The following is a 9,587-nucleotide window of genomic DNA, read 5'->3' on the forward strand; positions in this document are numbered from 1 at the left end:
GCACGGTGTGAAGACTCCCCAGCGACGGTTGTCATGGTTGCAGGGCTAGTTACCCCTCTGCTCCCCCCCCGCCCCCCGCAGCGTCTCCCCTTAGCCTTTACCCACCACCCCGGGCGGAACGCCCCCCAAATCTCCCACTTGCAGACTGGGCCCTGAGGCTATGGCCCCTGGCGCATCCATCCTTCCTCGGGCAGGTCCAGCTGGGCCCAGCCCCCGCAGCTCTCCCCTTGGCGGGCTGGGCCCTGACGCACAGTGACCAGGCAGCTGCTCACCCAAAGCCGGCTTTAATTGGAGCAGCAGCTACAGCATGTCGGGGAAAGGGGGTCAAACCCACTGCCAGGCCGCGCCCACGGCTGTTGTCCCTCGGGCCCTGCCATGCCGCTCGTTCGGCCACCCAGCTCTGCGGGTGCCAGCTGGATTCCCCCGGACGACGTGCCCTTTCCAGCCCCTGCCTCAGCCCCTCCGCCCTCCTGCGTTCCCGGCCCTCTCCCTGCCCAAGGGGTTGATGAGTCGTGGGGTATCTCGAGCCTGCTTGTTTTCCCAGCCAGCCCCCTGTGAAACTAACCCGGCCCATCCCTCCAGCACCGCCCCGGCACCAGGCCCGTCCCTGATTACCGGGCAGCTCCCGATCCGTCCCGACGGTTCATTCCCCTCCAGCTTCAGCTGCCAGGCACTGGACCCCGCCCTGCCTTGGCCCGCCGGCCTGCCGAGCCCTCTGCCCCGCGGATCACACCTGGAGCAGGTCGCTCCAGGCGGGCCCAGGGGATGCTGAGAACGAGTGGCCGGCTGCAGCCAGAGCGGGGTGAGCCCCGCTCCCAAGTGGTGCTGCTGGCTTGTTCTGGGGGCGATCAGCAGTAACCGGGGGGGGGGGGCACTGCTGTAGCCAGGGTGGCCTGCATCTGTGGGGCAGGGGAGGGTCCAGACCTATGAGCAAACCCAGACTGCGAATGGGGGGGCACGAAGCCAGAGGCCGTTTTGCCCTTGAGCTTGGTGGCCGTGGGGTCCGTGTGGTGCCCAGCGATCAGGCTGCAGCACCCAGCTCTGGCCCCAGCTGCCTTGGGGCCCCCTGTCTGGGGCGCCCCAGTGCCCCACGGGGCTGCAGGAACAGCAATGCAGTGAACCAGGCCGGGCTACGCCACCCACCGCTGCCAGCCTGGGAGCCAAGCAGGAGCCTGCCAATAATGATCAACAGTACAGAGGAGCCGATAGGCTCCCAGGCAGCACCAGGGCTGTGGGCATGGACCGTGCCAGAGCTATCCTCACCCACAACGAACTCTGGCACGGTGCCAGCATGGACAGAGTGTGCCTTGCGCCCCCCCAGGAGTCAGGGGAGCGGCACTGCCATTTTGAGAGGGGGAAACTGAGGCACAGAAAGCAGGCAGTCACATACTGAGTGAGTGGCATTGCTGCGGATAGAACGCAGGAGTCCTGGCTCCCAGCCCTCCCTGCTCTAACCACTGGATGCCACTCCCCGCCCAAAACCAGGGATCAGACCCAGGAGTCCTAGCTCCCAGCCCCCCCCTCTATGCACAGGCTATGCTGTCTGTCCAAAAGTGGTGGCCCTGTTTCTCTGAGCCCCAGGACTGAGCTGTGGTGGGTTCTGATCTGAACTGGCCCTGGTCTTGCCCGTCCCCTGCCTCCACCGGTGGATGCTGGGTGCAGCTGGCACCGGCGCTGGAGCAGCACTGGGGGTAGGGGTCGCTCAGTGGGGCTAGCAGGTGGGGTGAGGGTGGGCTGGATCATGACAGTGGGGGTCGCTCAAGGAGGCTGGCAGGTCCTTAGTGGGCAGGACGGGGCGGGGGAGGCCGTGCTGGCTCAGCGCTGCTCCCCCTTGCGGGGTGGCTTGGCACGGGCGGTGTCCTGGGGGGTGGCGGAGAGGGAGGAGCGGGACACGCTGGCCGTTTCCACAATGTCGATGTCCCGGCAGGTCAGGCAGGCGACCAGCTTCTCCCGGGAGGCGCTGGAGGCAAAGAGGAACTCGTAGGAGAGGCCAGCCAGCACCGCGCCCAGCGAGGGGCCGATCCAGTACACCTGCGGGGGGTGGGGGGGACAGGGGTCAGCGAGATCCAGGACACCTGGGTGGGGGACAGGGGTCAGACAGGGCCCAGGGAGATCCAGTGCACCTGGGGCGGGGGACAGGCCAGGGGTCAGACAGGGCCCAGCGAGATCCGGTACACCTGGGGGGGGACAGGGCCCAGGGAGATCCGGTACATCTGGGGGGGGACAGAGATCAGACAGGGCCCAGCAAGGGGCTGACCTAACACACCTGGGGGGGCAGGACATGGGCTCAGGCTGGCCCCACGCTCCCCACACGCCCACTGCAGGCTGCTCAGCTCCAGGTCCTGGACCCAACATGGCCTTTGCTGGCTGGGCACCCCCTGCCCTCCCCCCCCACATGCACCCCAGCCTGGCTCACCCAGTGATGGTCCCAGATGCCCGTCAGGACGGCTGGGCCCAGCGATCTGGCTGGGTTCATGCTGCCCCCGGAGAACGTCCCCTGCAGAGACAGCAGGGTGGTGAGTGGACATTGCGGGACCCCGCCGGCCCAGCCTTGCCCTTGCTCTGGGGCAGGGGCATCTCTTACCGCAGCCAGCGCTCCGGCCGTCACGGAGAAGCCGATGGCCAGGCCGCCCGGCTCGCCCGCCCCTCGGCGCCGCTGGTCCTCCACGGCGAAGATGGTGAAGGCCAGCTGGAAGGTGGAGAAGGTCTCCATGGCGAGCGCTTGCCCAGCGTTCCCCTCGCTGCTCACCTGGGCCCGGGAACAAGACAGGGCAACTCACACCCGGCACCGGCCCGGCCCTCAGGCCACGTGGGCAGCAGGGAGAACTGGGGGCCTGTGCCCCCCGGACGAGACACAGTTGGGCGTTCACCCCTGGGGGGCATCTGAGGCTGTGTTGATGTCCTGGTGACCCAGCAGCGAGAGGTCTGGGGGGGTCCCCACTGGGCTGTGGGGACAGTGAAGGGGGGTCGAATACGGTCAAGGTGGGATCCCTGCTTCTGGGGCACGGGAAGGTGCGAGTCTGACAGGTGGCCCTGCCCAAGGGGTTGAGGGGCCACACTTCCATTGGGGGTCAGGGCAGCACTGCAAACGGGCCGCTGGGGGGGGCAGGGTGGCACTGCCAATGGGGGGCCAGGGCAGCCCTGCTGTCCCCCTGGAAGGCAGGTGTACCCTGTATCAGCACGCGCATCTGTCGGGCTGACCCAGGGACCGGTTACCCAGCTCCCCCAGTGCCCACGGGCCCCAGACAGACGCTGGGAGCCAGAAAGCCCAGGGCCTGAGGGGCGGCCGGGGTGGGGCCCCCTGTGACCAGGCTGGGACACTCACCCTGGTGACGAGGTGGCTGGCGGCCGCAGTGGGCAGCGCCAGGCAGACGGCGGCCGAGGCCAGGACGGCGCCCAGGCACTGGACCAGGATGTAGGCGGCTCCGTGCAGGGCATCCAGCTTGCGGGTGCAGAGGAAGGCCAGGGTGAGGGCTGGGTTGGCCTGGGCCCCGCTGACCTCGCCGAAGCAGTGAGCCAGCCCCACGGCCGCCAGCCCGGCCGTCAGAGCCGGCTGCAGTGCGGGTGGGGCTGTGATGCGCCCAGGGCCGCCGGGGCACGAGGCGCCCAGCACCAGCCAGACGAAGATCAGGGTGCCAGCCGCCTCCGCCAGCAGGGAGCACCAGAACCGACGGCTCCGCAGGTCCTGGGGAGGAGGGGACACACAATCAGCAACCAGGTGGGGGGGGAACCATGGCAACAGATATGGGGGCGTCTGGTCCCATGGCAACGCGCAGCGGGGAGTCTCGAACCATGGCTGCAGAGGGGACACTGTGGGGAGGGCAGGTTACGGGGCAGCGTAGGGGGCTGGCTGTGAGCTCTTCCCATCACTAAGCCATCAACCAGCAGATCAGACCCCTCCGATCTTGCCCTCCCCATGCCAGGGACCCCTGGCACAGACGTGCTTCACCAACCTCAGTCCCTCCACGGAGCCCGGGATGGATGGGTCTTAGTGGGGTCAGGGAGGAGCTGGTCTCAGGCACCGTATCCCCTGGTTTGTGGGGGGGTTGGTTTGGATGCTGGACCTAATGGAGCTGGAGCTGAGTATGGAAAGAAAGAAAGAAAGAAAGAAAGAAAGAAAGAAAGAAAGAAAGAAAGAAAGAGCCTGTCCCTGGATGGGTGGATGGATGCAGATGGGTGGAGAGATATGGATGGATGGACAGACAGATGGATGTGGCTGGATGGAGACGGATGGATGGATGCCAATGGATAGGTGGATATGGATGGATGGACAGATGCGGGTGGGTGGATGTGGACAGACGGATGGACACGGGTGGGTGGGTGGATATGGACGGATGGGTGCGTATGGGTGGATATGGCTGGACGGACTGACATGGGGGGGTTGGTGGATATAGACAAATGGATGGACGGGGGTGGGTGGGTAGATATGGACGGATGGACAGATGTGGGTGGGTGAATATGGACGGATGGATGGACGGGGCGGGTGGGTGGATACGGACGGCTGCGCGGACGGATGGGCAGAGAGTTCAGAGAAGTTCTCCCAAACTTCCCAGGTGCCCCATAGCCAGGGGCCCGCTCAGCTGCCCGCTGGGGTGAGGGCAAGGCGGGCAGCCCTTACCTCGCCGATGGCCATGCTGCCGGCTGGCTCCCGAGGGCTCTGCTCTGGGAGACACAGGGTGCTGCGCCGCTCTCCCTCCAGGGATCCTCAGACCCCCCCTCCCGCCCCTCCCGGCCAGGCTCCTCTTAAAGGTATAGCAGCCACGGGCGCTGGGCAAGGGGCCAGAGGGGCATCGGGGCAGAGCCCGAGGGGGCCCGCTGGGCAGAGCGGGCAGCAGCGTGTTTCCAGGGACACCTGCTCCTGGGAACCCCCCCCCCGTCTCCTTAACCGAACCCACAGCAACCAACCCCCACCCACACATGCCACTCTCCTGACCCACAGCCCCAGCCCTGGGCTCCTCCGCTCCCCCCCGCACGGCCAATGCCCCACATTCCCCTGCAAGTCCTGCCCCGGGCCCCCCATCAGCTGATGCTCCTCACTCCCGACCTACAGCCCCACTCCCCCCGCTATTCCCGAAGTCGGCTTCTCCTGAGCAGAAACTGCCAGAGTTTCTTTAACGGGGGCCCTGGGGGGGGGGCTGACAGGACCAAGCGTGTCCTGTGGCCGTGGGTAAAGCCGGGTGTGCCCCCAGCACCCCCGGAGCAGCTCCGCGGGTGGGGTTGCGGTGCGGGATGGGCAGGGCCCGGGTGGGGTGGGGGGTTGGGGTCTGGGATGGGCAGGGCTGGGGGGGGCAGGATGGGGCGGGGCGGGGGGTGTGTGTTGGTGACTCAGGTGCCTGGAAACCAGCCGGTGTCATAGCAACCTGCCCCTTTGAATCTCAAAGAGGAGCCAAAGGCCTTCTGAAGGGGGTTGTCACGACGACCGAGGACGGTTGTCCAGGGCTGGGATTCTCCCTCCTACCAGAGATGAAAGGAGAGAGGAAGGGGGGCTGCGGAGCTGGGGGCACGAGGGAGGGCGAGTGTGCCACTGGCTGTGCGAAGGCACAAGGGAGGGTGCAAATGAGTGTGCGAATGGCAAGTGTGCAAACGAGTATACATGGGGCGACCATGCAAGTGAGTGTGAATGTGGGGTGTGCAAATGAGTGTGTGAATGGCAGGTGTGCAAACGAGTATACATGGGGCAACCGTGCAAATGAGTGTGCACAAGGACAGCATGAAAAAGAGCACGCGAGGGCACGAGGGAGGCAGCGTGTGCCTGAGTGACGCTACGTGGAGCAGGTCTGCACGGTCGGGTGGGGCAGGTGGGGGGAGCGAATGCACATGGGAGCGTGTGCACCGGTGAGTGTGAACGTCTGTGTCAGAGAGTGTGCGCAGGCAGGGGGAGGTGTGGATGGAATCAGGCACGCAAGGAGTGGGGGGCTATCAGGCCAGGTGCCCTGTGATTGCGGGTGCGAGTCTCCTCTCACGCTGCTGTCACACCCATGTACCACGAGTCCTGCAGAGCCCAGCCCCAGCATGGGGGGGGCACCGATCACAGCGGGGGCCTCTGGAGACTGCAGTAGCACCAATGCCCTGGGTGAGCATGGGGAAAGGTCCCCCCTGGACGCCAGGACACACGGGGGTGCGTCCTTGGGGGCACCAGGCGCCTGGGTCTGCGGGTGAACAGGTGTCTGGGCTCAGTTGCTCCATTTTAGAGACAGGGAAAGTGAGGCGCGGGGGAAGCACGTCCTATTGGTGCAGCTGCGATAGAAGCCAGGAGTCCGGCCTCCCGTCCAGCAGACCAGTACGGTGCAGGCGGGGGACAGCGCTGGGCCGCCTAGGCTGTAAACCCCCTTCGATTGGAGGCCAGGGCCCTAAAGCCGCTGGAGCCGTCCCTGGAGAATTCCCCTCCGCGCTGCTCCCCCAGCGTTGCTGGCTCAGCAGAGCCTCCCCCCCGCCCGCCCCCCAAGAGCTCCAGCTGGAGTCAGCGGGGCTTTACAGCTGAAGCACCCGGCTCAGCAAAACCTGGGGGTGCAGCGGCCCCGGGCTGACCCCGGCCGGTGCCGCGTTCGCTCTATTCTTCCTGCCATTCTCTGCGCGGCGTGTGCTGACTTGCTGCAAAGAGCCAGAACAATCAGCGGCCTCAATAGCTGAAACAAAGCCCCCCCTTTCCCCCCCTCCCCGCTGCCACCCAGCTGGGACTCCAGCCCCCCCCGCCCCCCAAACACACCCACTCTGGGTGGGCAGCCCTGTCAGGCCCCATCAGCATCAAACGCCGGCCCAGCGAGAGCCCCGCTCTGCCCACTCCTGCTGCTGCCCTTGCCGTGCCCTCCCCGCGGGGCCCGCTCATGGGTGGGCACCGACGTTACTCTCGCTGTGCCAGCTCCCTGCCCGCCCCAGCCACCACGTGGGGGCCCCTGTCGTTGGCATCTCCACCCTCCACCCGCCCCTGTGCACACACACCCCCTTGTGCCCCCCAGAGCCAGGCACTATGTGGAAAGAGGCCCTCTCCCCCCGCCCCAGGGAACCATGGAGACACCCCCCCAGCGAGGACCAGGGAGAAGCCCCCCTCCCCCCTTTGCACGGAGCGGGTGCTGCTGTCCCATCGCACCTTTATCCAGCACCCACCGGGGGTGACACACACATACACACACACACCCCGCCGCCTTTCAGCGGCTCTTCCCCGATCCCTGGCACCGCTGCCCACACACGGCAGCACCCGGGGCTGTGCCCAGGGGGCAGGTGTTCGCGTTGTCCTGTCTCCCTGGCTCTCCTCCCACCTCTGGGAGCCCTGGGGTGAGGTGAGACTGGTCTGAGACCTGCTGGTCTGGGGCAGGACAAACCAGCCCCCTCCTCCCCCCACCCTATAAACTCTGTGCTGCTCCAGCCAGTCGGGGGCACCACCCGGTTCCAGGGGCTTGCTCTGTTTGGGGCATGAAACGCCCGTCCAGCCCTCACCTCCCGCCCTGAGCCAGGCAGAGCGCAGGGGGACAGTGACTGGATGGGCAGCGCTCTCCCCAGGAGCAGAAGGAGGGGAATAAATGGGGTCAGGCATGGAAGGGCCAAGGGAGAAACCTCCCTCAGAACGGAGCTTGGCCGACCTAGATCTGGGCTCCTCGGGGGATTTCCTTCCTCTCGTAACTGAAATATGTGGGGCCTGTGAAAACACTGAACCCGATTATTCCATCTCCTGGCGCTCCAGGCCCGGTTCTCCATGGCCCTGCGCCTTCTTGGGCAGTCATGTGTCCCCGCGCGGATACTCACTCACGCAAAGAAACGTGGCATTTGTGAAACCTGATGGGATGATTCCCACAACTGGACCATTAAAATCACCAGCTACAAAACCCTGTGTAGGAAGGACAGAGGGGAACAGAGGTGGTTTTTTTGCGGGGGAGAGGTGCTTTACATGAAAGACACCCTTCCCGGCTTTAGAGATACTGGTAACTCAAGCACAGGATCTCCACTCAACTCCAGGCGCTAGGACTTTAACGAAAACAGTAATTATCACGAGACTCATGACAAAATCACGAGAGCTGGCACACTGGTCACGTGTGGAACGAACCGTGGTGTTCTTCCCGGGGGCTCTGATTTGGGAGACGTATGCTGGAGATTCCCTGCTGCTGGCAGGGAAACATCATTCGCGTTTCTGAAAGTTACAGGTGTTGAAAAACTGGAGAGGGTGCAGAAAAAAGCCACCAAAATGATTTAAGGTGCTCCCCTGCCCCTAATCAATCAGAGCTTGTCCGTGGAGAGGAATGGCTCTACAACAATGCCTGACAAAACAGCGAGAGGTTTAAGGAGCAAACTCTATTTGGCTGGTCAGAGAGAAGCTGGAGGGTGAGCTGATTACAGTGTATGAGTACCTTGGCAGGGAGATAACACCAGACATCTAGTGGAGACAGGCAGAACAAAAACCAACAGCTGGTAACTGAAACCAGACAAATGCAAATTAGAATGCAGCAGGCCCATTTGTTTTTTAAACGAGGAGGGTGATAAAGCATTGGAACAAATTACCAAGTGTCCTCAGATCAAGACTGGCTGCCTTTCTGGAAGGTGCTTTAGCCAAACCCAAGTTATTGGGCTGAACGCAGGGGGAACAAGGTGAAAGGTGTGGCCTGTGTTGTACATTTCGTGCCCACTTTGCACTGGTCTAAATGACTGTACAAGATCTGGGATGATGGAGAATCAGGCCCGAAATACAGAGCTCCCGCGACAAAAATCTCCAGCGGCTTCGCTCGGAACACAGGGGATGTGAGTGAAACGTTACTTGGTACCAATATGCCACAGCACGGTAGTGGGGAACAGTGTAAGTGGCTCTGGCTCCCAACCCTGTTCTTGCTGGGTCCCCCGGTGAAAAGAAGCAGCTGGTGGCTCTTGCAGCTAAGGCCGCCCCCAGGCAGCAGCAGGGTTGCAGGTTCCATTAATTACTGAACTGTTGAGCACCCCCAGAGGTGATGTCCAGAGCCGAGAAGGAATTGCTGTCCGCAGCTTCAACGTCACCACTGACCTGCTGTGTGACTGTGCGTAAGTCACTTCCCTACCCCGTGCCTCAGTTTCCCCTCCCAGTCTTCATCATACAGTTTAAGGCCAGGGGCTGTTTCTCAGCATAGGTGTGTACAGCGCCCAGCACAATGGGATTCTATTCTACTCAGGTGCTTAGTCAGCCCTCCTCAGCTAGGATGGCGACAAAGGCTGTATAAATTCCTGAATACGCTTAGATTAGACCGAATAGTCTCTGGACTGAGAGGAAGGAGGGGCCAGTGCTTAGGGCCCCAGCCTGTGACTTGGGAAACCCAGGTTCTGCCACAGACTCCCGCTGTGCAACCTTGGGCAGGTCACTTCAGTTTCCCCACCTGTACAATGGTGATAATACCCCCGCCTCGCCTCCCAGGGGTGTTGTGAGAGTACATATGTTAAAGACTACGAGAGGCTCAGATACTGTGGTGAGGGGGGCCAGGTGACCTTAGCCAGAGAGATCCTTGTTGGGGCCAGGACAGCCTGCGTGCTGTTTCTGTGCAGCGCCTGGCGCACTGGGGGTGCTGCTGTCAGACCCATAAGAATCAAGTTGTTCTTTATGGCACAGTCAGTTGAGGTGGCTGTCGAGGACCATG

General features: G+C 63.5%; 1 pseudogene; it reads right to left on the bottom strand.

Moving 5' to 3' along the window:
• Nucleotides 1–1,694: 1,694 nt before the first annotated feature.
• Nucleotides 1,695–8,114, bottom strand: LOC119564332 (annotated as a pseudogene).
• Between the last annotated feature and the right edge of the window lie 1,473 nt (nt 8,115–9,587).

Source organism: Chelonia mydas, chromosome 20 (assembly GCF_015237465.2).
Source record: "Chelonia mydas isolate rCheMyd1 chromosome 20, rCheMyd1.pri.v2, whole genome shotgun sequence".
Classification (NCBI taxonomy): domain Eukaryota; kingdom Metazoa; phylum Chordata; order Testudines; family Cheloniidae; genus Chelonia; species Chelonia mydas.